Source organism: Neovison vison, chromosome 5 (genome assembly GCF_020171115.1).
Source record: "Neovison vison isolate M4711 chromosome 5, ASM_NN_V1, whole genome shotgun sequence".
Taxonomy (NCBI): Eukaryota; Metazoa; Chordata; class Mammalia; order Carnivora; family Mustelidae; genus Neogale; species Neogale vison.
Genome location: NC_058095.1, coordinates 15,592,649 through 15,620,357, shown reverse-complemented (window position 1 = coordinate 15,620,357; position 27,709 = coordinate 15,592,649). Strand labels below are relative to the sequence as shown.

The 27,709-nt window shown below is 42.4% G+C and overlaps 1 long non-coding RNA gene across 1 annotated transcript; it reads left to right on the top strand.

Moving 5' to 3' along the window:
• The first annotated feature begins 809 nt into the window (after window positions 1-809).
• On the top strand, window positions 810-27,368 carry LOC122906097. Its single transcript, XR_006384518.1, has 5 exons — window positions 810-1,156; window positions 2,400-2,596; window positions 23,294-23,346; window positions 23,454-23,664; window positions 25,635-27,368. It is a non-coding gene; the product is annotated as an uncharacterized LOC122906097 (long non-coding RNA).
• Window positions 27,369-27,709: the final 341 nt, after the last annotated feature.

Here is a 27,709-nt window from a genome sequence, read left to right as displayed (position 1 = left end):
CTATTGTGGCTGCACGATAAGGCAAGGGTGGGGGCTGATACCGCTAATCCCAGACCCTTGGGCTGGAAATCCCAGAAGAATGAAGTCACAATCGTTTGAGGCATTTGAGACACCACTGTTGAAAAACAAAGGTGGGGAGCGAGTGCACACTTAGATGTTTGGTGTCCCCCCTAAATGCACTCATTCACTGAGTTCTTTCTTTACCATGTCTGTTTCACGCGCAGAGCGGGGGCGGGGTAGAACTTCATGAACAGGCAGAGTGTTGAAGTTGCAATTACTCACTTGAGAGGCGGGAGGAGAGGGAAATGACCAGAAACCTCTCCCCCCAGTGTTCCACTAGGGCTCTCCCAAGGGCCATATCTGGGTGCTCAAAAGTTGGGGTAAAATACTGCTTTTGATTTGGGCATCCCCGTCCAGCTGAGGTTGGGTAGCTCCGGTCATGTCTATCAAGAATGGTCTCCTTGTAGGAGCCTGTGTGGTAAAGACTAGTAATTAAATGGAGCTTTTAAAATATTTCTTTATTTTTCATTTGAGAAAGAGTGAGCATGAATGAGGGGAGGGCCAGAGGGAGAGAGAGCCCCAAATATACGCCGTGCTGAGCCCCATGCAGGGCTCAATCTCACCACCCCGAGATCATGACCTGAGCCGAACCCAAGAGTCAGAAGCTTAACTGACTGTGCCATCCAGGCACTCCTGCAGCCGTCTTTTTTTTTTTTTTTTTTCCTTTTCTTTCCTTTTTTTTTTTTTTTTAACACTATGAACTTTAAAGTCTCAGAAAGAGGACATCTCTTAGCACTGTCCAATAGAAATATAATGGGAGCCACCTAACTGAAAATTTTCTAGTAATCATATTTATTTTTTTATTTTTTTTTAGTAATCATATTTAGAAAAGCAAAAAGAAACAGGCAAAATTAATGTAAATATTTTATGAAACCCACTCTATTAAAACACTGTCATTTCAACATGTGGTTCATATGAAAATTATTGATGAGGTATTCTATTTTTCGTACTAACTCTGCATAGCTGAGTGTGTATTTTTCACTTGCAGTGCACCTCAGTTGGAACTAGTGACATTTCAGGTGTTCAGTGCAATGTGTGGCTGGTGGTTACCTCATCCTGGGAAGGTCTTGGTATCTTTCAAACAGCAACAATATAGGTAACTTCTCCAGATAAAGATTTTTAAATCAGCATGCTTTGGACAAGTGATACCTGAATGTGGTTGTAGAAAATGAATTTAAGGGAATGGGTGCTCGAATTTGGGTTTAGTGGCTTAATGAAAATAAGAGCATCTCCTCCTCCTCCTCCTCCTTCTTCTTTTGGTGTGAAATGGATAGTTTTGACTGTAATCTGACATAAACAAGAAATGAATAGGGCAATAGCTATTCTCCTGGCTCCTGCTACCAAGCCTTGAGACCACGAAATGGGAGAATGAGAAGGAACCTTGGTGATCATGTCAGATCACGTCTCTCCTTGGAGATCACAGTCAATTGTCTCCCTCTTTGTGCCTCAGAATCAGAGAAGAACATCAGAAAATCACTGATTCCTGGGACCTCATCTCAGAGAATCAAATTCGGCTGGTCTGGGGTGGGGCCTAGGCATCAATATTTAAAAAAAAAATCCTCCAGGTGATCCTAACGTATGGCCTGGGCTCTGAATGCAGACACATTCCCTTCCTTTTATTGGTGAAGAAACAGAGGCCGAGTTATGTGGCACACCTAAGGTCCCACAGCTGGAGAGAGGCAGTTTGGGTCCCGGAATCCAGCTGTTCTTCTCTACCTCATCTCATCTACAAAGAGACTTTTTTTTTTTTTTTTTAAAGTAGACTCCACACTCGCACTCACAACCACGAGATCAGGAGTGGCATGTTTGGGGCACCTGGGTGGCTCAGTCGTTAAGCGTCTGCCTTCCACTCAGGGCATGATTCCAGGTTCCTGCTCAGTGGGAAACCTGCTTCTCCCTCTCCCACTCCCCCTGCTGTGTTCCCTCTCTGTGTGTGTCTCTGTGTCAAATAAAGAAAAAAAAAGAGTGGCATGCTTTCCGACTGAGCCAGCCCGGTGCCCCCACCCCCACCCCGAGAGACATTTCAATAAAACCTCCATCGTGGGTCTTTTTCCTGTTTGATTTCAGAATTATTCTCATTCTGAATTGAGATACATTACTCAGCTCAACCTAGAACCTTCAGGAAAAGACTCTGAACCCTTATTTCCCAGAAAATCTCCAGATCAACGGTAACTCCGAAGTGATTCTGATCTGGGACGAGGCCCTAAAGCCTCCCTAAAATGGTCCTTTTGGGTTCTGCAACTGTATATGTGATACGGAGTTTTATTGGAAGAGCTAGGGAGGAACCCCAAAGGAGTGGACACCTGAACCCGATCAGTCTTGTCTTCTTTGACTCTCAGCTGAAGCCGGAGCAACTGACTGACAAGCCCCTTCCACATAAAGGTACCCACGCACCATGCAGGAAATGTGTGTGCGGTACGGTGGGCTGAGAGACTCTGGAACGGGAACCGCCCTTGCCTAGCCTTCCTCCTTGGATGCCTCGGCACAATGACTCGGGAGCTCCGGTGCCAGACCTTCCAGTTAGACAGAAATGCAGGTTTGTGTTTGTTTTCATGAAATACCCCACCTGTGATGTTGACAAAGAATTCAGTTTTTAGAAAAACACTCTCAGGGTCAAATAAAGCCCACACTTTCATAAACTCTATTCTACGTGTAAGCCTTCGGAATGCACCTTTTAGATAAGCCTAAGATTTCTTCGTATTCAGTATTGAGTTGTCTTAGTTTACAAAATGCTGGTCTAATATCCTCATGCTTACGTTTGCCCTAAGACCCGGTGAAACTGGAGAATGTGAGCATCAGTTCCAGAAGGGAAAACAGTACCTCAGTTCTTTTTAAAATTTTATTCATTTTCTCACTGACCACATTATTTTTGGGGAGAGGTAGGAGTGGCACCTGTGACATGTCATGAATTTTCACAATGAAATTGAAAGTAAAGATCAAGGCAGTTCTTAAGATCTGATATCATTTATTTTTAAATTCTTTTGGAACATAGAATGAGTCAGGCAATTACTAGCCTTGCCATGGAATAGACCGGTTCTGCGGCACACGTCTGTAGAAGGGAAATGTTTTCCTTCACTGCAGAACAAAATGGAAGGTTCCATTGTAGCACTAGGGCAACATCTTAGCCAGTGAAATGAGAATCCAAATCCCAATCAAAATTACTCATAACCACATCTTTCAAGGAAAAAAAAAAACTCTGGTTAAGTACACAGCATTTACGTGGAGGGCCCTTGATTTCAAATAATCCAAGGTGTTTATAACAGGTGAAGGCTTTTAACAGTTTAAGAGTTGATGCTAAATTACCCTTTGATCCAAAGTATTCATACAGCAAAAATAAACGTAAGCTATTCATGAAGCATATTAGAGATTAACGGTAAAATACGCAGGTCTTTTCTGTCTTGATTCTTCTCCCTACAAGTAACCTTGAATTTTGTCGCAGTTCTTTTTTTAAATGTAAAAACCTTAGAATATGGACTTGTAAGAATCTGTTTCAGGTATATTTCTGTGAGCAGTACCACTGTCCTCAGATAACCGGGGGTGGGTAACAGTTTCTGACAAAAGCTGAAGGGAACAGGATTAAACAAGAATTAGAGCGATTATATTTTCTTTATCTAAAACCTTCACGTCTTTGGAAAGCTGCTTGGTTTCTATTTTGAGCCACGCTGCCCACATATCTTAACGACAGAAATGTTGCATAATTTTGCTTTTCCTCTTTTTATCTCTGTTTGGGTGTATTTATTATTTCATACGTGATGATGCAAAGCTCATTAAAAGGTCCATTTATATTCTTGTTATCTGTATGAGGATCTAGCTGTTTTTCCCTTACCGTTTATAGAACCTCACTGTAATATTCAGATTTGCTGGCAATGGGCCCTTCCTAACACGGTATACATTCCATTCCCCTCTGTGACTCTGCTGATGGGAGTCTATGTGATTTACTCAAGGTTAATAAAGACCGTGTAAAAGGATGGGTCATGGATTTATCCATCCATGGAATTTTAGCACTTTCAGATGGAGGTTTATCTTACATTCTTTTTCCCCCTCAATTTAATTAAAACAACAACAAAAAAGCGTTAGTCCAGATGAGTGACAGTTGGCAGATCTGCATTATTCAACTGGAGGGACTCCAGAGCTTCTGATGCTTAGAGATGGACAAGTAATTACCTCCTGTCTGTGACTGTTTTCTACCAGGCTAAGCCCGATGTTTATTGTAAACTAGCTACCATTAAAAGCTGTAAGAGCAAGCCTTATGTTCCTGCACCATAAATTGGACTTGCACTGTTTTTTTATTTACCTTCATGTTTTATTATATTCTTTGAAATGTTACGTTTTAAAGGAAGATAACAGAAAAATGAAAATTGAACAAATTCCAAATTCACGCTTGAGAAAAGATATGCTAAGCACACATATTTCCTGTATCCGCCTGGACAGCCTGATGGCCACTTTCTGGAGACTGGCAGCTTCTGTGTAGTTAACTATGAGATGCAGTTTCTATTAGTACATCACTTGCCAAATGGGCCAGAAAATAGTCTACAAATTAAAGTTTAAGCCACAAAGGCCCAGGGCAGCGGTTCTCAAACTTTTTTGGTTTCCAGACCCCTTGATACTCTTGAAAGAGCTTTTGAGGGGTGTGGATTTTTATCTGTCAGTATTTCCTGTATAAGAAAGGAGAACCGAGACACTTAAAAAATCTCCATTTACTTAAAAATAATGTTAAAAACCTGTTACATGTTGACATAAATAGCACTGCAAAAGAAAAACAACTATTTAAAAAAAAAGTTTTGTGAGAAAGGGATTGTTTTAGATTGGGTGACTTAATAGAGGACAGGTGCGTTCTCATCTGCTTTTCCCTTCAATCTGTCGTGATCTGTTGGTTTAGTAGAAGTCTATGAAGCAAATCTGGCCCCACAGAGATACGTAGCTGGAAAAGGAAGCATTTTAACAGCTTTTTCAAATAATTATGGGTATTATTCTTGGATTGCAGACCTAAATTTGACAAGTGGTAGTTTCTTAAAGGTTAGTTACAATAAAGGATCTGAAAACCTATCAGTGGACTTTTTTTTTCTTTTTAAAGATTTTATTTATTTCTTTGAAAGAGAGAGATCACAAGTAGGCAGAGAGACAGGCAGAGAGAGAGGGTAAGTAGGCTCCCTGCTGAGCAGAGAGCCTGATGTGGGGCGGGATCCCAGGACCCTGAGATCATGACCTGAGCCGGAGGCAGAGGCTTAACCCACTGAGCCACCCAGGTGCCCCCCCCTTTTTTAAACAGACTTTGTTTATTAGCTTTGGTTTATTTTTAAGGAAACTATATACCCAATGTGGGGCTGGAGCCCACACTGGTGGGTTCTTCTTTACCATACTTGGTGACTCTGAGACTAAGAGTCATGTGCTCAACAGACTTTATTTTTTAGGGCAGTTTTTTTTTTTTTTTTAAAAGATTTTATTTATTTATTTGACAGACAGAGATCACAAGTAGGCAGAGGGAAAGGAGGGGAAGCAGGCTCCCCGTTGAGCAGAGAGCCCAATGTGGGGCTTGATCCCAGGACCCTGGGATCATGACCTGAGCCAAAGGCAGAGGCTTTAACCCCCTGAGCCACCCAGCTACCCCAGGGCAGTTTTAGGTTAACAGAAAATGGAGCAGAGGGCGCCTGGGTGGCTCAGTGGGTTAAGCCGCTGCCTTCGGCTCAGGTCATGATCTCGGGGTCCTGGGATCGAGTCCCGCATCGGGCTCTCTGCTCAGCAGGGAGCCTGCTTCCTCCTCTCTCTCTCTCTCTGCCTGCCTTGCTGCCTACTTGTGATCTCTCTCTGTCAAATAAATAAATAAAATCTTTAAAAAAAGAAAATGGAGCAGATAGTACAGGTTCCCATTTTACCCACCCCCAAACACATGCATATAGTTTCCTCTATGACCAATGATTGCATTAGTGTGGTCTAACATGTGTTGCAGTTGATGAATTTATATTGATACCATATTAACCAAAGCACACATTTAAATTAGGGTTCACTCTTTGTGGTGTGTAGTTCTGTGGGTTCTGACGAATGCATGTCCTGTATCTACCATTACAGTACCATCCAGAATAGTTTCGCTGCCCTAAAAATCATTGTCCTCCACCTATTCATCCCTGCTCCTTTTCCCCTGAACCTCTGGTAACCATTGATCTTTTTACTACCTTTGTAGTTTTGTCTTTTTCCAGACTATCTTATTGTTGGAATCCTACTTTTCAGACTGGCGTCTTTAAGCAGTATGCATTTAATACTCCTTCATGTCCTTTCATGGCTTAATAGCTCATTTCTTTTTATACCCAAATAATATTCCACTGGGTATATAACAATGTATCCACCTTCCGAGGATATCTTGGTTGCTTTCAGTTTTCAGAAATTATGAATAAAGCTGCTATAAACACTTGTGTGCAGGTTTGTGGGTGGACACACGTTTTCAACTCATTTGGGCACATACCAAAAAGTGTGATTACTGGATCCTTTAGTAAGACTATATTCCACTTTATAAGAGACCGCCAGACTATCTTCCAAGCGGCTTTACCATTTTACAGCAACACCAGTAGTAACTTCCCTGCTATTTGTATCTCTTCACCAGCATTTGGTATCAAGTTTTTTTTTTTTAATTTTAGCCATTTTAATAGGTATCTACTAATACCTGATCATTGTTTTAATTTGTGATTCCCTAATGACATATGATGTTGAGCATCTTTCCAATGCCTTTTAAAATTTTTAAAAAAGTTTTATTTAAGTAATCCCTACACCCAATACGGGGCTTGAACTCATGACTCTGAGATCAACAGTTACATGAGCCAGGCAGGCACCCTTCTAATGCTTATTTTCTATCTGTGCATCTTCTTTGCTGAGGTGTCTGTTGAGGTCTTTTGCCCATTTTTAAATTGTGTTATTTATTACTGTTGAGTTTAAATTCTTTGTATATTTTAGATACTAGTTCTTTGTCAGGTGCTATGTAAATATTTTCCTCCAGTCTGTGGCCTGTCTTTCCATTCTCTTAAATCAATGGGTCTTTCATACTAGTAGAGTTTGGTGCCACTGCCCTGATTTATGCCATAGCACCAGCCCTTTTACCCAGGAGTGTTGTGTAATGGCTGTGCAGATTTCAACACCGAGAAAGGGCAAAGAACATTTTAGTAGTATTGTAAAGATAGTCTCATGGATGCCCCCAGAAAGGCCTCTGAGATCCCCAGAACCCACAGACCACACTTTGAGAACCATTGCCCTAGAGCAAACAAGTACAAGTCCTACAATTTAGTTCAAGCCTCAGAAAGATCAAATGGAATTGGAAATCATGAGTTTTCCAAATGTGAAATGTTAACTTAGTTTTCTGCAAAAAGGATTTAGAAGGCACTGAAGAAATATTATGCACTGAAGTTAGTGTTCTAATTCATTGGGCAGAGTCAAAACTAATTTTGTTTAGACATTTTTTTCCAATGATTCTTGGCAGAATATTTTCCAAGAAATACATTACGTGTGTGTGTGTGTGTGTGTGTGTAAAAATATCAACTGAAGTTTATGAGCCAATGTCACCTAATAGCCAAAAAGTGGCAGATGCCCAGTAATGGTTTTATAGTATATATAGACAATCTATGGAACCCCCAACTTTTTATTCCTCCAAGAATGTTCAACCAGCACGGAAATGGGGAAAGAACTCTAGTTTTGTAAACCAGACAGTTCTGGATTTGAATCTTAGCTATATAACCTTATGTAATTTCTCTGAGCCTTGTATTCTGTATGTAAAAGGAATATGTAAAATGAAACTAAAATCATGGCCTACACTGTGAAGATTATATATACAAGATAATATGTGAAGGGTCTGAAATTTCATGTATCTCACTCAGATAACCAACATCATCACCAAAAGTCACCCCCTCCATTTTAAAAAAAGATTTATTTATTATTAGAAGTGGAGGAGGGTGGGGCAAGAGGAAGAAACTCAACCAGACTCCATGCTGAGCATGGAGCCTGACATGGGACTTGATCTCATGACCTTGAGATCACCACCTGAGCCAAAACCAAGAGTCTGATGCCTAACCCACTGTGCCACCCAGATGCCTCATTCCCCTCCATTTTTAATAGTTTCATAGTCTATTCTTATTTTCTGGCTCAGGAAATCATGCCTTTATGTGCATCCATTGGAGAAAATACTAATCAGCCTTAATGTGCCTCTACAGAAATACTAAGTTTTGACAGGGGCCAAGAGCAGAGAGAGAAATCTTTAGTATTGTCAGTCCCCAGCACAGGGACTAAAGATCTAAATGAACATGAGAAGCAACTGGAACAGAACCTAAGGATAGGACTATAAAAGGTAATGAACTGATGAAGTGGCCAGGACCTGTTCTAAAGGCAAAGGTCTTGAAATGGTCAAAAGTTCAAGATGAGGGGCGCCTGGCTGGTTCAGTCAAGAGCGTGAGACTCTTGGTCTTGGGGTTGTGAGTTCAAGCCCATTTTGGGTGTAGAGATTACTTTAAAAAAAAAATTTTTTTTTTAAATTCAAAATGAGCGCAAATCATGATGTGTGTCCCAGAGGTAGTGGAGTGAAAAATCAATGGCAAGCCAACAGGGAAATATCCCAGGGATGTACTTGCCCACACTGAATTCCCATGGAGATTAGTTACATCTTCTGTTCGTACAGAAACACCTTAAGGCAACTTTTGGCAAGCATGACTTATCAAGAAACAGCTAGAAGATTTTTAGGGTAGAGGAGTCCTTTTTGACATCCTCGAAATTAAAATTTGGGTTCTGGAGCCACACTTTTTGTGCATTAAGTCCTAACGACTTTGCTTGCGACTGTGTGCCCGAGGGGAATCACACGAGGCTGTTCTCTGTCTTCTAGTTTGTAAAAGCGTTGGGAAGCCAGTGCTGCATGGAAAGCATCCAGAACAGTACCTTCCGTGAACATGGGCTCAGTAAATGTCAGATTCTGTTATCATTAGCCTGCCACCCATGTAGCTCCCTCATCCGACCAATGCTGAGTGCAGCTCACGCACAGGCCTCTCACCCCCAGACGCCACAATGTTTTTGTGAAGCAACACATCTCACTTAGACTTTCACTTCTATTTCCAAATTAATGCAGGGACAGAATTACCAGTTAATTGACAGGCAACATGATTTCTTTGTTTTTGTTTTGTTTTTTTTTAATGGAGACTCTAGACACCCCCTCCCTACCAGTGACCACAGCTTCAGGTCACTGAGTGTTACAAAACTCTTCTGTTTATCCTTAGAATGATTTTTGTTTGGTTCTTTTCAGATAAAATATGTGATCTTTGCAGAAAACTTAGGACACTAAGAAGTTTTGTATTGTTTTGTTTTTTTTGAAGATTTCATTTTATTTATTTGAGCGAGCATGAGCAGTGGGAGGGGCAGAGGAAGATGGAGAAGTAGACTCCCTGCTGAGCAGGGAGCCTAACATGGGACTCAATCCCAAGGACCCTGGGATCACAACCTGAGCCAAAGGCAGATGTTTAACCAACTGAGCCACCCAGGTACCCAACACTAAGAAATTTTAAACCACCTACAATCTAAGTTAATACTGGGATTTTGATAAATTTGTTCTAATCCTATTTGTACCCATACCTGGAAAGCTAAGTTCTTTCCACTATAATAAAATGCAAATACCAATGGAAGTCATAACTCAGGTCTTTATCACTTAATAAGCTAATTTTTAGTTAATATCAGTTCTAACTGTTGAGGTTTTAAGTCTGCTCTTGATGTGGTAAGAGTCTTTGGAGCAATTAAGTGCATACTAGGTAAAGACATTAGTCATAATGTATTTACTCATTCAGTAAATGTTTATTAGCTTGGCACTGCTGAGCCCTGGTGATACAGAAATGAAAAACAAGCAAATGCCCAAACAATTGACTCCCTTGTTTATTGTAGCATTGTTTTTAGTATGAAAAAAATTATACTTATTAGCAATCAAGATGTTCATCGGTAATTTATGGCACAGCCCTCCAAGAGAGTCCTTAAAAAATTAAGTAGCAGGAGGGTAGAACAGATACATTTTCCCCTATTCTTTCCACTAAGTACAACTAAAAACCCTAAGGTTTTTAAAGTGGGTTCTAGGTAGTTTCACTGCAAATATTTTCACTGCCTAACTAATTCGTCACAAGGCAATTTTGCCATAAGAGAGAAAAATCATGAGAAATAAAAGAGGCATCCATTAAAAAGGACCTAATGAAACATGAGAAATGAGAAACAAGATTAAAAAGACTTTACTGGGAGATACAGAATATGTGAATACATTTGCAGTGTAAGTAGATCCATGGCAATACTATGCAAATAACAGACTTAATTTTGTGGATTGTACCAAGCACCTGTCTTCGAAGTTTTCATTCAGGGTATTATTATGCTGGTTTTCCCCTTTTGTTGGTTTATATCCTCATTTGGCATTGCATACTTTTTTTTTTTTTCCCTAAGGATTTTATTTGAGAGAGAGTGAGAGAGCGAAAGAGATCGTGAACACAAATAAGGGGAGGCAGGAGAAGCAGACTCCTCACTGAGCAGGGAGCCAATGCGGCGCTAGATCCCAGGGCCTTGGCCCTGGTATCATGATCTAAGCCAAAAATTGATGTTCAACTGACTGAGCCACCCTGTTTTCCTTTTTAGGGGAGTATCCATTTCCAAATACGAGCATGCACATTTCTAGCTGAGCTTTCTGTTGCACTATGAAAGCCATCCACACAGTTGTGTGTTCTCAGCATACTTTCACATGTGTGTCGATAGCTGTTTCAAAGTGCTATGGGAAGCGTGGGTCAATCCTTCGCACTACTGTATAGACCATTATGAGGGCTAAGATTTATATAATATAAAAATGGGAGTACTGCATCAATGGAGAAAGGAAATGAAACCGTCAACCAGTTGAAACTAAACTGCCAAACCAAACCATCAACTGGTTATTTTTTTTTCTTTTATGACAAAGTTGCCTTACACTTAATTAATTACATGGCAAAACTTGTGGCAAAGATGCTTACAGTGGAAATGCCAGACATGACAGAAAACATAAAAAGACTTTGAAAGGTGGAGAAAAGCCAGGATGGCTAGAGACTTCAGGACTTGAGGAACAAAATGGCAACAAGTTCCCTGAGTTGTCTTTTTGCTTCTTACATCCCACACTTGGAGCTGAAGAAGCCAGCAACCTAGAAGTGCCAATAGGAGTAGACAAGGAAACCCTAACAAAAGTCAGCTGTCTCTAGCCAAAGGATTGGGAAAGAAACAGTTTAGCAAGACGGAAAACGTCTAGACAATGCTATGGACTGAGCTGTGCGCCCCCAAAATTCATATATCGAAGCTCTAACCACCAGTGTGATACAATTTGGAGACAAGGCCTTTGGGAGGTCATTTGAGTTAGATGAGGTCATCAAAGTGAGGCTTTCATGTGATTTGTGGCTTATAAGAAGAAAAAGTGAGGGGCGCCTGGGTGGCTCAGTGGGTTAAGCCGCTGCCTTCGGCTCAGGTCATGATCTCAGGGTCCTGGGATCGAGTCCCGCATCGGGCTCTCTGCTCGGCAGGAAGCCTGCTTCTCTCTCTCTGCCTGCCTCTCCATCTACTTGTGATTTCTCTCTGTCAAATAAATAAATAAAATCTTTAAAAAAAAAAAAAAAAAGAAGAAAAAGTGAGATTGCGCTCTCTGTGTTGATGACACAGCTAGAGAGGTGGCCATCAGCAACCCAAGGAGAGAGCCCTCACCCGGCATGGACCCTGTTACATGCTGACCTTGGACTTTCCGTCTCAAGAACTGTGTGAAAAACTATGAGGAAAAACTGGGGTGTGTGTGGGGGGAGTAGTCTGTGCTATGTATTTTGCTATAGTCACCCAAGCAGACTAAGACAGATTTTGGTATTAAGAAGTGGGATGCTGTTATAATAATTACTTAAACCTGTAGAAGTGACTTTGGGTAATGAGTAGAAGCTAGAAGAGTTTTGAGGTACATGCTAGAAATATAGATGTTAAGTGATCCTGGTGAGATCTCAGACAGCAATGAGGAACCAGGTATCTTGACACTAAAGGGAAGATGTTTCTTGTTATAACAAAGAACTTGACTGAACTATGTTCTAGTGTTTTGTGAAAGGTAAAACTTGTGAGAGATACAATCAGATATTTAGCTGAGGACATTTTGTACAAAAATGTCAAAGGAGAAACTTGGTTTCTGAATACTTACAGTAAAATGTGAAAGAGGAAAGATGAACTAAAAGATTTATTAAGCAAAAAGGAACCATAACTTGAAGATTTGGAAAGTCATCAGCTTATCTGTATTGCAAAAAATGAGAAAGGTTATTCCAAAGAGAACACCAGGAGTGTAGTTGAACAACCATTTGATAAAGAGATCATGGGTATGATTTGTGGAATTAATCCTCCATTTCAACAGAATATAGGAAAAGAGATGGGATTATATCCGCAAAGACACTGTCAATGTGAACATTTAAAAATGAGGGGAAATGAAGGAAGGCTACCAGATTTCTTAGTTCCTATAGGACTGGACAAGAGAGCTATTCAGCTGCAAACGGGTGCTTTTCAAAAAAAAAAAAAAAAAATCACAAAACAAACTGAGGGTTGCTGAGGGCAGGGGGGTTGGGAGAAGGGGGGTGGGGTTATGGACATTGGTGAGGGTATGTGCTTTGGTGAGTGCTGTGAAGTGTGTAAACCTGGCGATTCACAGACCTGTACCCCTGGGGATAAAAATATATGTTTATAAAAAATTAAAAATTAAAAAAAAAATGGTTAAGAGAAAGAACAACAATCCTGAAGGCAATTTAGACATCGAGGCTACCATGTGGGTTTCAACAGGCCACATGGCCTGACTAAAGTCTGGGGGATAGGACCTCTGAATGCTTGGGGGGGCACGATTCCTGCCTGATGTAGCCACGGAGGTAGGACTGCTGTCCCAGTGGGTCCAGAAGGCACAGCATCATACCAAAGAGGATTAATCATTCTCAAACCTTAAGATATAGTGGAATTTGCCTTGGTACGTTTGAGATTTGTTTGAGACCCACCTCTCTATCCTTCTTTCCTCTTTCTCCCTTTGGGAATGGGAATGTCTATCCGGTGCCTCTCAGAGTCTACAAAAAAAAAAAAAAAAATCCACTACAGCTAACATTCTCATTAATGGCGAGACTGACACTTCCCCTTAAGATCGGGGACAGGGTACCTGGCTGGCTGAACTGGTAGAGCATCTGACTCTTGATCTGACTCTTGATCTCCGGGTCACAAGTTCAAGCCCCATGTTTGGTGTAGAGGTTACTTAAAAAAATAATGTTTAAAAAGGGAACAAGGCAAGGATGTCTACTCTTACCATTCCTAATGAACATAGTGGTGGAAGTTCTAGCAGCACAATAAGGAAAGAAAAGGCATGGAAACTGGGAAGGAAGAAATAAAAATCCTTATTTGCAGATGACCGATTGTCCACATAGAAAATCTCAAAGAACTTGCAAGAGAAGAAAGTAAAGAACAAAAAGCCGTGTGAAACTAATAAGTGAGTTCAACAGAGTGTGTGATGTAGTGGATTTTTGCATGTAGATCTTCTATATCTATATGCTAGCAATGAACACATGGATACCAAAATTTAAAATACAAGGTATTAACAAATGTTTAGGTATAAATCTAACAAAATGAGTATGGGACTTGTATGTTGTAAGCCATACAACGTGATGAAAGATAACAAAGAAGATCCAAATAAATGGAGAGATAGTCCATGTTCATGGATTGAAGTCTCAGCATAGTAAAAATGTCAGTTTTCCCCAAATGAATATAAAGACTTAATGTAATTCCTACAAAAATCCCAGGAAGATTTTTTAATAGATATAGTCAAGGCTATTCTAAAATGTATAAGGAAAATCAAAACAAAAAGCTAAAACAATTTTGAAAAATAAGTTGGGAGTCACCAGTCTACCTGATTTCAAGACTTACCATAAAGCTATGGTAATTAAGATTGCATTGTATTGTCAAAGATACACATTAGACACATAGCAAGGGAATAGAAAAAAATCTAGAAATGGACCCACACCAATGTGCCTAACTGATTTTTGACAAAGATGTAAATGCAGTTCAGTGGAGGAAAGCCTTTCCAAGAAATGGCATTGGAGTAATTGGATATCCATAGGTGGGGAAAACACGAACTCTTAACCTAAATCGCACACTTTATACAAAAAAATTAACTGAGTCACAAACTTATATATGAAATGTAAAACTGAGTTTTAGAAAAAATAGAATCTTTGAGATAAAGGGCTGGGCAGGGTTCATAAAAGGAAAAATTGATAAATTAGACTTCATCAGATTTTGTTCTGCACAGAACTAAGTGGATTAAAAAAAAAAAACAGCTGTGGATAGCTTTCTATAGTAAGCCACCTATCTGACAAAGGACTAGTATCTAGAATATATAACTCTCAAAACTCAACAGTAAAATTGGAAAAATCCTATTAGGGGATGGCCAAAGACATGAAGAAGACCTTAAAGAGGGCAAATAACATGGAAGGATGTTCAAAAGCATTAGCCATTAGGGGAATCAAAACCATGAGATACCACTCCTTCCCTGTCAAAATAGTGTCCGTATCAGACAGGGATACAGAGAACTGAATCATTTATATATTGCTTGTGTGAATAAAATGGTACACCTTCTCTGGAAAACGGCTTGGCAATTTCTTAAGCCTGAAACAACCATACAACCAGCCATTACGCTCTTTTTATTTTAGAAAAATGAATTTATTTCAGAAAAATGACATTTATTTCAGAAAAATGAAAATGGATGTTCAGTTCACACAAAACCCTATACACAAATGTTAATTGCAGTTCTATAGCTGAAAATTGGAAACAACCCAAATGTCTTTCAACGTGTAAATGGTTAAATGAAGTGTGGTACATTCAAAATACTACTGAAAAACATGAAGAAATGAACTATTGATAGATACAACCCCCGTATGACTCTCCAGAGGATTAGGCCTGAGTGAATAAAGCCAATCCCCAAAGGTTATATACCACATGATGCCATTTATAGGAGATTCTTGCAATGATAAAATTATAGAAATGGATTAGTGGTTGCCAGGGGTTAAGGAGGGGAGAGGGGTAAGAGAGAAGCAGAGGCAGTAATAAAATGGCTAACGTGGGAGATCCTTGTGGTAAAGGAAATGTTCTGCATCTTGGCTATATCAATGTCAATATCCTGGTTGTGACAGTGGGCTACATATAGTTTTATAAGTTACTACTGGAGGGGCACCTCAGTGGCGCAGTCAGTTGAGTGTCTGACTTTTGCTTTTGGCTCAGGTCATGAGCTCAGGGTTGTGAGATCGAGCCCTGCATCCGGCTCTGCACTGAGTGCAGAGTCTGCTTACATTTCACTCTCCCTCTGCCCCTTCCCACCTCGCTTGCACTCTTTAATAAGAAAATCTTAAAAAAAAAAAGTTACTATTAGATAAAGAGTTTATGAGATTTCTCTGTATTACTTCTTATAACTGTACATGAATCTACAATGATCACAAAATAACATGTTTAATTAAAAGAGTCAGGTGTGGGTGCTTGGGTGGCCAGTCAATTAAGTGTCTGCCTTTGGCTCAGATCATGATCTCCGGAGCTGCTTTTCCCTCTGCAACCCCTCATCATGTTCTCTCTCACAAAGTCTTTTTTTTTTTTTTTTAAAGATTTTATTTATTTGACAGAGAGAGATCACAAGTAGGTAGAGAGGCAGGCAGAGAGAGAGGAAGGGAAGCAGGCTCCCTGCTGAGCAGAGAGCCCGATGCGGGACTCGATCCCAGGACCCCGAAAGTCTTTTTTTTTTTTAAGATTTTATTTATTTCTTTGACAGACAGATCACAAGTAGGCAGAGAGGCAGGCAGAGAGCGGCGGGGAAGCAGACTCCCCACCAAGCAGAGAGCCTGATGTGGGACTCGATCCCAGGACCTTGGGATCATGACCCCAGCCGAAGGCAGAGGCTTTAACCCCCTGAGCCACCCAGGCGCCCCCTCTCATAAAGTCTTAAAAGAAATAAATAAAAAGTCAGATAATATTTTTGCTGCTTGGGATATAACAGATATCTTAAAGTCCTCCAGCCCACCTCACAATGACTGTTCAATGGCTCACCATCGTGGTTCCCTGTTGACTCTATCCAGAATATTCCACGTAAGGTACTGGAATCCTATGAAGTACCATTATTCCTAGTTCTCTGACAAGGAACCTGAAGTCAGTAAGGTCCACTGACCTGCCCCGGGCCACACAGGTGCAAAGCCCAGTGTTCTCAAACCCTGGAGACCATGTTCTAAACCACCCTCAAGAAGAAGATGATCAGGGGCACCTGGCTGGCTCAGTGGGTTAAAGCCTCTGCCTTTAGCTCAGGTCATGATCCTAGGGTCCTAGGATTGAGCCCCGCATGGGGCTCTCTGCTCAGCGGGCAGCCTGCTTCCTCCTTTCTCTCTCTCTGCCTGTCTCTCTGCCTACTTGTGATCTCTGTCAAATTAATAAATAAAAATCTTTAAAAAAAAAAAAGGCAGAAGATCACAAAGTAGGGTAAGAGGTGAAGAAGCGAAATGAAATAACTTTAATGTTCAGATGACTCAAAGTAGGTAGTTACAAGCCCAATTATAGGTCTCCACCCATCCCATGCTGCTTTGATGGTCCTTCCCAAAGACTACTCCCTCCAAGTGGCTTTTCTAGAATTTTCAACCCAGTGACGTCTTGCCCCTTTCTCCCAGACTTGAGAGCCTCAGTTCAGTGCAGTCTACACTGCTTGTTGGTCAACCTCAAGGAGATGATATGCCTACTGAAGACAGTAGACCTGTATCCATGGCAGACCTCCTGTGTGGCAATGTCAGAGCCCTCCAGAAGCCCAGAGGAGCCAGGTGCCAGCCCAGGGGAGAGGGTAGAATAGGACAAAGCCTCCATGGGCTGTGGATCAAGACTGTGGGTCCCTAGAACTACAGTTTGTCGTCACACAGAGCTTAAAGGTAGAGGATGGGAGAATGAAGAGGTTGGCAGGGGGCAACTGCACATTTTAATCACCTGGAGGAAGGGTTAAAAATAGCACCACCTTCAGAGATCCAGAAGACAGCTCATCTGCAACAAGGGCACCCTGGTGGTTCTGATGTCCTGGTTGGCAGGGGCTGGCACACAGGCTCTGTTTGAGTTTCCTATGGCTTCCACATCCAGCGCGCTATGAAATTATGGCTATGCAAACAAATCGTGGTTTAGAGATAGAGAAGTATTTACAAAGGATATGAGGAGTGAATTCCATGCTGAGGAGTTGGCTTGTATTTTTTGAGAAAGACTTTATTTATTTAAAGAGGGCATGAGCCAGGGAAGGGCAGAGGGAGAGAGAGAGACAGAATCTCAAGCAGACACCCTGCTGAGCCTAGAGCCCAACGTGGGGCTTGATCCCAGGACCCTGAGATCCTGGCCTGAACCAAAACCAAGAGTCAGATGCTTAACCAACTGAGTCACCCAGATGCCCTGGTTTGTATTTTGAAGGCAAAAGGGGTGTCTTTTGAAGAATTTTAAGGAGAAATGGTTGTAAGATCAGATTTGTAATTTTCGAAGGTTATTGGTATCTGTTCCAATAACTTGCTTTCTAGCAAAAGCAAGCCCCAAATCACAGGTTGCATTTTGCAGTCACATCTCTGCAATTACCTTTAATCAGAAAAACCTCCTTGCTGCTTTCATTGTCTTTTGTGAACTTGACATTTTTGAAGCGTCTGGCCAGTTACTTGGTCTTGATTTGGGTTTGTCTTACGTTTCCTCTTGATTATATTCAGGTTATGCATTTTGACAGAAATACCCTAGAACTAATGTGTGTCCCCCTTAGTCCATCACATCAGATGGTATCAACAGGTCGCATTAATTGTGGTGTTAATTTAGCTCCTTGGTTAAAGTGGTGCCTATCCAGTGTTTTCGTTGGAAAGTTACTTTTTCCTTTGTAGCTTACAAGATCATTCTCTCTTGAGGAAATAGATTTTAAGAGGACTGTAAATATGCTTTTACTCCTCAGATTTTTACCATTTAGTTTTAGTAAAAATGAATGATTCTTGCTGGAGTCTATTATTACCATGATGGTTGCCATATGACAATTTTCTACTTTCATCATTCCTTCCATATTTATCAGTTGGCTTTGCTCCATAAGGCAAAAATTTCCCTTTTCTTCCATTTATTTATTTACACCACACACAGACTCATATTCTTATTTTATTCAGCAAATTTCTTGACTTTTAATCTTTCTGTGTCATGTTTTGGGTGTTTCCCTTGTAATCAGCATACACCTAGGCCTTTTCTTCCTCTACCCTCAACTTTCTCACCTTTAAATTGGTAGGTTTTATTTAGATGAATTGCAAAAAGAGTATCATGGATTTATATCTACAAAAGAAAAGATGGATATCTACATGTAGTGATATAGAAAAATGTCTAGGATGTAGTCTAATGTAAAAAACAAATTATAGGCAAGTATGCATCATAGGAGCCTATCTGTTGGATGAAACAGTGCATGTACACCTATTTCCATAGTCCTGAAAGTCTGGAAGGTTACACAGGAAGTAGGCTAACACTGATGACTTCTAAGGAACTGGGGTGAGGGTCTACTCATAGTTTGATATTTTATTTGAATTTTTTTAAAGTTTTTTTTTTTTTTTTTAATTTGACTGACAGATCACAAGTAGGCAGAGAGGCAGGCAGAGGGAGACAGGGACGCAGGCTCCCCGCTGAGCAGAGAGCCCACTGCAGGGCTCGATCCCAGGACCCTGGGATCAGGACCTGAGCCGAAGGCAAAGGCTTAACCCACTGAGCCACCCAGGTGCCCCTTTTATTTGAATTTTAACATCTGTAAACAGCTTTGGGTGTTTGTTTCTTAATAATGAAAAGGCCCTACATCTGCCTGCTAGCAACCCACAGCACAGGACAGAAACTGATGATCACTTGTACCACACATTACCTGAGGCCAGTAGAGAGAGGCCTAGGCAGGGTGCTGTAAGAGCCAGCAACATGAGAAGTCAGGGGAGGCCCTCCGGAGAAGACATTGGAGTATAGTTTTAAAGGGCGGCATCTTCACTTCATGGAAAGAATGTAGGCACTGGAATCAGGCAGGCTTGGATCAAAGTCTCTCTTTACCTACTCATCAGCTGTGTGACCTTCAGCAAAGCATGCAAGTCCCATAGGGTTGTTGGGAGGATTAGAAATTATATGTGTCCGACACCAAAATAGTGCCAGTGTAAACAGTCCACATATTTTTGAAGAATGAGCGTGTGTTAAGTAAGGGAAGAAAGGGGGCCAAGAGGTTGTTCAGAGGAGTGGCAGGTGGTTTACTGGGCCCGAGTGGGGGAGTGGAGGGCACGCCAAGGACAGCTTATGGAGAGGACAGAATTCTTGGCTAGAGTTTGGTTTGCATTCTGAAGGCACGGGGCATCTCTTAAAGGAGTTTAAGTAGAAATGGCTACAAAATCAGATCTGTAAGTTGGAAAGGTCATTGGCAACCAACTGAAGGGAGAAGGGCTAAAAGTAGAATTGGGAAGGCCACTGTGAATGTTGCAATAACTCAGACTGGGTTACTTTTGTTATCTTTGTGTTAACTATCATAAGTACGGTCATGCGTGCAGGTAGACAGAGGAGCAGATGTGGAGGAAAGGAGTCCAGTTTGGCTTGTTGAGTTTAAGATGCCTTTGGGACATTCAACTGGTGATTTAGTAAGCCCCAGGGAATGCGAGGCTGGAGCACAGAATGCAGTCTGTGCATGAGTTAAATTCTATTTCGTTCAGTCCAAGAGAGGATGGACGGCCCGAAAGACAATGATAATTTTGGGTAATGATCAAGCATGATGGAGCATGGACTTGGTGGGTTACTTAGTCTTCAGATTCTAAATAAAAGACTGATGAGAAGTTTCAGTATCAATAACAAGACTTAAAGGAGCAGAAGTTTAAGGATGACACCAGGAGGTCATTCCTGTGAAAATAACCAAACAATTCTGGACGTCAGCACAGACCTCAACTCTCTGTACTTGCAAGGGGAGCCAGTAACGTGACAACCGTTGAAACACACGTGGCAAGTGGTAAACCTGAAGCTGACAATGACCGTATTTGTTCCAATGAGAGATGTAAACCTATAGTTGGAAGAGTCTCTGAGAAAGGCTATTAAATCAGACAAGAATCCTGAGTGGAATACTTGAAAGCCCACGCTGAAGCTTTGGGTGTGGTTCACTGTCGCATCCTTGTGAGAATTAGGCGAAATGATCAGAGCAGCATAAAAGAAAAGTTAAGAATCCTGATTTTTGCTTCCACAAAGAGCCCTATAGGACTGATAGGGAAACCCCAGGTCTTGGCTGATGCCTCCCCATGGAGGTTTTCACTTGGGTCCCTAGGAGAGGGAATTCAGAGTCTCTATTTTAGAGAGCGTGTAAGCAGGGGGAGGAGCCGAAAGGGAGAACGAGAGAGAGGAGGAAAGAATCTGAAGCAGACTCCCCGCTGGGCTCCGTCTCACCACACTGAGACACCGCCTGAGCCAAAGTAAGAGTTGGAGGCTCAACCAGCTGAGCCGCCCAGGCATCCCCCAGTTGATTTTTTTCTTCCTCTGACTTCCCCCTACCTTCTCCTTTTAGCTATTTCCTATGTGTTTCTTTTTTTCTTTGTCTCTTGACTATGCCTTGGGCTTACCAGGCCATGAAGGAATTTGCTTACCCCATGTCTAGCCCTGTTCATTCCACATACAGTGCAAATGGCTGCTGACCCTTGGTCTAGAGAAGTGATTTCAAGCACCCCCGCCTCCCTATCAAAAATAAATAATAGAACCTCCTCCAATCTTTGTTTTGTCAAAGGAAATCTTGCACGGAGGCCAGTTTAGCAAACTGATTTAAAATACAAAGAGCAGGGGTGCCTGAGTGGCTCAGTGGGTTAAGCCTCTGCCTTCGGCTCAGGTCATGATCCCAGGGTCCTGAGATCTATCCAGCCCCATGTTGGGCTCTCTGCTCAGTAGGGAGCCTGCTTCCCATCGCCCGCCCTCCTGTCTCTCTGCCTACTTGTGATCTCTGTCAAATAAATAGTCTTTAAAAAAAATCAAAGTGTATGTACCTACCAAAGTGGGGCAGCCTGGTCCCCACCCACCAGGCCAGCTACAGTTGGGTATTGAGGCACGTTGAGATGGAGATCAGTGGACAACTCCACGACAGTCCCTGCAGGGGAGCTGTAGTGCCCATGGTGCCAAGGGGTGCAACATACATAGATCTCTGAGCTGCTGGGCTTAAAAGCTTATCCAGATGGGGTAGCCCTTGAGGAGGGAAAGGAGGCACAGACTGGCTCTCCTGGTCGGCTGAGTTGTAGAATATGATGTGAACAAAATGGATGGTTCAGGCTGGATTTCTTCCTCAGTCTGAGCAGCTCCAGGTTGCCGCCTGGCTTTTCTCCAGAGTAAGCTCCTTCAGAGAGCTGTGGAGGAGAGCCGCATAAACCCACCTGTAATGCAGGGGAAGAAAAAGACCGACCCTGCAGAACACCGCGTATGATTTGTCAATTACAAAAAAAAAGATCCTTTTGATTTAAGTGTGTCTTCTGATGGCTTTCCTAAATCAGGAGGAAATAATGTCAAAGTCCTTAGTCTCTCTTCCAACTTAACCCTTTATTGACTGTTTAGAAATGAGTACAGTCATCCTTATGCTCCTTCATCATCATCTTGGGACAAAGGGCGGGCCAACCAGGTGATCTTGACGGTTTTAAAGTCATCGTGGCTGATCTTACCAGCAGAAGCGCCAGATACCTCCAGATACTGGGAAGCCATGTCATCTGGCCACTTTCTTGTCCAGCCCTAGGGGAGGCCAGATTACCTGTCCTGCTGCTAGTGGTCGGGCTGTCTTGGGTAACCTGGATATTTCTACTCCCCTGGGCTTTGGCGCCCAGGCTACTGACCTAGTTATGCTGCTTCTACAACCTGTTTTGGATGAATTCTCTTACTTGACCAAGTTTCTCCAGCCATTAGAGTTCAACTCTCTGAAGCGGGCTTCATGTGAAGCTTCTCTCCCTCATGCTCCACCCGCTCCTCTGTCTGGGCATTTTATCACCTGCCTGGCCTTCCTCCACCTAGTTTCCTGCTGTGTCCTCTCCCCTGCCTCTTTCCTGCCACCTTGCTGCTGTCCCGGGGTAGATGTCCTGACTCCCTTGTAGAGCATAAACCACGGAGTCACTTGGAGAGACCAAGCCTTGATTCTAGCCATGAGGGTATCGCCCAGTTTATTGGTACAACTCTTGCCTTCAAGCCTGTCTCACATTATTTTGAGTATCTTCAGCGACTCTACTTTAGGGTTTGATGTTTTTTCAAATGGCCAGCCATTATTCAGGGCCACGCACAGTAACGAAGACTGTGATCAAACCCAACGCTGTCACTTGTGTCACTAAAGTACTAAGATTGATTTTCCGTGGCGATCTGCCATCTGGGCTCCAAAAGAAATTCCGCTAGGACGGTAAGCGTGAGGGCAGGCACTGCATTTGCTCTGCTCACCACTCGACGCTCAGCTTGGAAAACTAGGTGCTCTATAAATACGCTGAGTGAGTGAGTAGGAGGACTTCCAAGAATGTCTGGAGAGGAAACTGCAGCATTCAAACAGGAAGGTGACCTCTCAAGGTGACGGCTATGAGAGGACCCCCACTGGCTCAGCACAGAAATCCTGACGTGTGTGCGTCCTTTCCTTTATTCCTTTCTGGGCATGTGGAAATACACTTCTGACGAGTTGCAAGTCCAGAGAGTTAGGAACAATTAAACCAGGAATGTAAACCTTAGGATCATCTCCATGTTGAAGCCATGTGTGCAGACGTTCCCACGTGAACCGTGGCCAGGGCGGACGGTCACTGCCATGTGTCGAAGTCTTTCCATTATAAATCATTATTCCCAGAAAATTTAAAAAAATGTTTTCAAGTACAGCTCAGTGCTTTAGATAGATTTGTTTTTCCCTTCATGTGGTAGACTCACATCTGGACATTAGTTAGATATATTTCATCTAAAAATAGCATTTATCCAATTTACTGTCACTTGAGGAGAGAATTTTTTTTTTTTTTTCCTTTGAGGCAGGCTCCACTTCTTATTCTCTGCAGTCTTTCCTGGCTCACTGCCATTTAATATTTAAAAAAAAAAAAAAAAAAGGTATCAGGTCGTGTGTGTGAGACAGAGTGTGTGTGCGTGTGTGTGTGTGTATAAGTACAATGAAATAGTTATTTTTAGAGACTGCAAAATTATGACAACTGCATTTTCATTCTTTGTCTTCCTTTTTTCTTTAAAGTTGTCTGATGCTGATCTTTGCGGCTATGTTCTTAAGCCCTAAACTCCACATTGGTAAGAATGCCATCAGACTTTCCTTAGTCATTATTTGGGGGCGATGCACATGAGTCTGGGGATTCTTATCTGTTTTCTTTCAGACCGTCTCCTTTTTACTCTCCTAGGTTGTGTTCGCTCCTCGGTCTGTGGTTTGGAGGTTAGAAAGGAGGAGAGAAGTGAGAGCGGAGTCAGGAGAAGAGATGAAGCAGTGGTTAAGGCACTAGGCCTGCGCAGCCCTCTGGAGAAATCTGCACACAGTTAAGCCAGTAACCAGAATTAAATCTGACTAAGGAAGAATCAGCACTCTACGGCTTCATCTGCTGGCACTGACATTAAGTAAGAGTTGGCTTGGGACGGACTGGTTGTAAATAAGGGGACACTTGCTAGTCAACCCGATTTTATGTTTGTCAAAATCCTTGGTTGTTCTGGAAAGATTTATCTTTGGCCATAGGACTCAGACCTTTTCTTGCTTTGTGGTACTTGTCCTGCCTCCCTAAAGAGAACTCTGGCTTTTGCCCTTTTTCTCTGAAGGCACAGCCCTCTCCCTAGCGCTCTACTCGCCAACTGGGATCATTATATTTACATTACATTGCATTACAAGACATTACATTACATTTTATTACATTACGAATGGGGGAGGGGCAGAGGGAGAGAATCTCAAGCAGACTCTATGCCGAGTGGGGAGCAGGGCTCAATCCCACAACCCTGGGATCATGACCTGAGCTGAAATCACGATTCGGACGCTTAACTGACTGAGCCACTCAGGTGCCCCAACCGGGATCACTACTGTCATCATTGTATCATCATTTTCTTTTTTCTCTTCCCACCTTCCAGAGTTATTTGGTCAGACCTGTTATTGTTAAAATGTGTTCCCCCTTGTGTGTTAAAGTGGCTTCCCTGGCCCTCAGTGAGTACAGCCTGTGCGTGGCGATCCTCTCCATGCTGCAGGGCAGGGTTCACCTAACATCATCCACACCCTCCCATAGAGCAGTGTGAAACGTAAAGTGGTGAAGAGGTGTTAGGGCTTCAGCCTGACCTTTGAACTGAGCAACACCGGGTGAGCCGAATGGCCATTCAGTCCAGGCTCTTGGTCTCATCAATACCATGTTCAAGCAAGCATGCTAAGAGCCAACACGTCCAACCAGATAAGTTGAAACACATATGAAACACGTTATCAGATTCTCTTCTGATCCACCAACACAGGGGTCTCCCAGGTCCTGAGCATGTTCCGTCTGTACAAACATCTGCAGCATCAGCCCTGAGAATGGACCTGCTGAACCATTTGCATTTCGTGAAGTATTTTTATAGATTTTTCTTTGGGTATGTCTTGGCATAAATGAAACAACAGACTTAACATTTTAAGAGAAATTCTCATTCTACTGCAGTTAATTTTTGCAGCCTTCATTTCTCGTCTATAAAAATTTAGCAGATACATGAAGATCATGGGTAGAATGAAATTAAGTTTTACCACCCACAGTAATTCATTAGCGAACTAGTGTATTTAATGGGTCTTTGCTTGGTGTGTCTAAAATTATTTCATCATAACAAAAGGTCTTGAAAGACTAAGAACAAGTATGAGGACAATTAAGTTGCCTATCTGAACAGTATTACTGTATGAAAGGAAAACAGTCTTAAAAATAGCTCATTGTAGAGTTGAAAGAGATTGAGAAATTCATAAAGGAAGCACAAAGGTGTTGGAAATGGAATGAAAACCTTTTAAAAAATACCACCAGGGCACTTGTTCTTTGCCAAATCAGAGTCCCTGATTTTTACATCTCTCATGCTTCCATTTCGTGTGTGTGTGTGTGTGTGTGTGTGACTTGCTTCAGGTAGAAGCCTAAGCAAACTTATTTCCCTGCTCTAAAAGGCAACCCTTTGTCCCTCCCAAATCTATAGGAAAGCTTTGTATTCTTCACATTTGAAACCTACCAATTAAGAATCTGACACTGTCTATGAAAAAAAGCCAACAGGACAGGGAGACAGGAGGGACGATTTAAGACTTTGCTCCGTCCTCTCATAGTGCCCCCTACATAACGCCGGCCTTAGGGGGCGTTTTAGCAGCCACTAGTGGAGACCCTCTTTTCCAGATAGAGACTATGGAGCCAGGAGACGGTGGGTGATTTGCTCCAGGCCAGGCAACTTTCAGGGAGTGGCCGAGGAGGAGAACGCAGCCTGGTGCCCTCCCTCACTGTAGCTCCTGGACACCCGTGTTCACTTCAGCACAAATCCATTTGTACAGCTATTTGTCTTTATTAATGCATCAAATTGAAAGAAATAACATTCCTTCAAAATGTCCTCTAATGCAGAATTTGCAGAGAGAACATTTCAACGCGGCGTCCTCTGTGCTCCATCCTGAGCCCAGGTGAGTGTGGTTCAAAGAGGTTTTCCTATAGATGTTCCTGCGAGGAGGTGAGTGAGTGGTAGCCTTTGGTTTCTTAGGTCAGAGAATGGGGACCCTGTTCAGAATGAGGAGGTCTGGAATCCTCTTGGTCCCATGAGGGCTTCCTAGTCTTCCTTCCCCTCCGCTCCTCTTGACTCTCCAAGGCAAAAACGGGGAATGAAACCCACGTTTCTTTTTCATGATCGGGTAACATTGTGCTAAAATGGCTATTTTACTTTTCTGGTTTTTTCTAGCTGCTTGTGTTGTTATTGTCTGGACTTCAGAAATTTTTTAAGTGATAAATCATCATCTTGTGAAAGGTCAAGAGAAAGGAGGGTGTGAAATCTGGATTTCGTACACGTTCCGCTATGTCGTTACAGTCGTTCAGCACTTATCTCTGTGCTTGGCATCTGGTGTGTGGTGGGATGGATTAAAAACCCCAACCAACAACCAAAAACCAGACCAGAGGGACCCCGTAATCAGTTTTTAGGCTGAAGGAAACAAAACAAAAAAACCTAGAAATTAGAGGTGAGTTACTAATAATATAGTAACCGTGCAGCTGTCTCTGGGGACTTTATAATGTGGGTCGCATGTCATCTTTTTTCCTCATGACGCAGCTCACCCAGATGCAGAGAAGGACTAAACGGACTGGAACCAGGGGGAGGCAAGTGAATCACTTACCCTGGGTGTACAACTGAAGGGGACTCCAGAACTCAGTAATCAAGATGAATACTTTACAAATCCATGATGAATGGATTCATCCACTCAATCCATAATGAATTCAATCCATAATGAATCCATGATGAACAAGGTATCAACATTTTAAATAAAGAGAAGACCAGTATTAATGATTTTTCTTTCTTCTGTTGCCTCAGGCTCTAATGTGGCTCGGCACAGCATTTGAGTTAATATCCAGAGATAAAGCAGAATAAATGTGCATACATGTGCGTGTTTCAGACAGGCTCTCTCCAAGGACAGGCTGATGCAGATATGTGAGTGAGTGAGAGACAGACAGAGGAATCCTAAAGCTGGAGGAAATCTTAATCCCAAAAGGTTAGTCCAGTCAATTTTACAGGTGAGGAAACGGGGCAATGATTTACCTTGAACCGATCATACATTTTGAAATATCCCAAAGCCTAGGCCTCTTGACACGAGTCCTGTGGATAGTTGCACAGGGGCAGCTTTCAAAGTGGGGGAAACTCCCTCTCCCATGAGGCGGCGAGCTCAGTGAACTGGTCGAATTAGAGCATTTTAATGGGCCACATATGTAGTGCTAGAACTTTTAAAATAGAGGTTCAGAGCACACATGTAGTCTGTCTGGACTCTGTACCTATAAGGTACACATTGGCTAGAAGACCCGCCTGGCTGGAGCCATTGGGGCAAACTCGTCCTTGCTTTGTACCCCTCCCTTGTTCTTCGGCTCTGTTCCCCAATGACTCTCCTGGCTTGGCTTTTCCTCACATCACAGGGGTTTGAACTGAGATCTGAATTTTGTGCTTTGGTTCTGATTCAGCCAGAGGAAGCCTTTCTCTGGAGTTTGACAGTAGGATTTGGGGCCAAAACCCCAGCTAGAGTAACTGCCTCTTTGCCCTCAGGGAGTCTAGAGTCCCTTGTGACCCTGTAAGGAGTGTAGGTGACAGAGGAAGGACGGTCTGGGTGGGGCAGGTCCCTGGCCCAACTCTCAGCAGTCCAGTGTTTCTCAATGTACGAGTAACTGTCAACAACCGAGGTTGACAAGACAAGAGTGTAGTTCAGGGATGGCGTGATGGTGAAAATCTCTGTTCTGCCTTGCTCCCTCCCTATCCAGATCTAAGGGGACAAAGCCTAACTTGGGCTCTGAACACAGCAAGAATTCTGATTAAGGCAAAGGACAGGCCGCAGCCTGCAGTTCCAGACCTAGCTCTTTGCCCCCGAGGGTTCTGGTGACACTACATGCAGGTCCCACGGATGCTGGGCAAATGGTCTGAGAGGATCTGTTCTTGGTAAATTGATCAGCCTGTA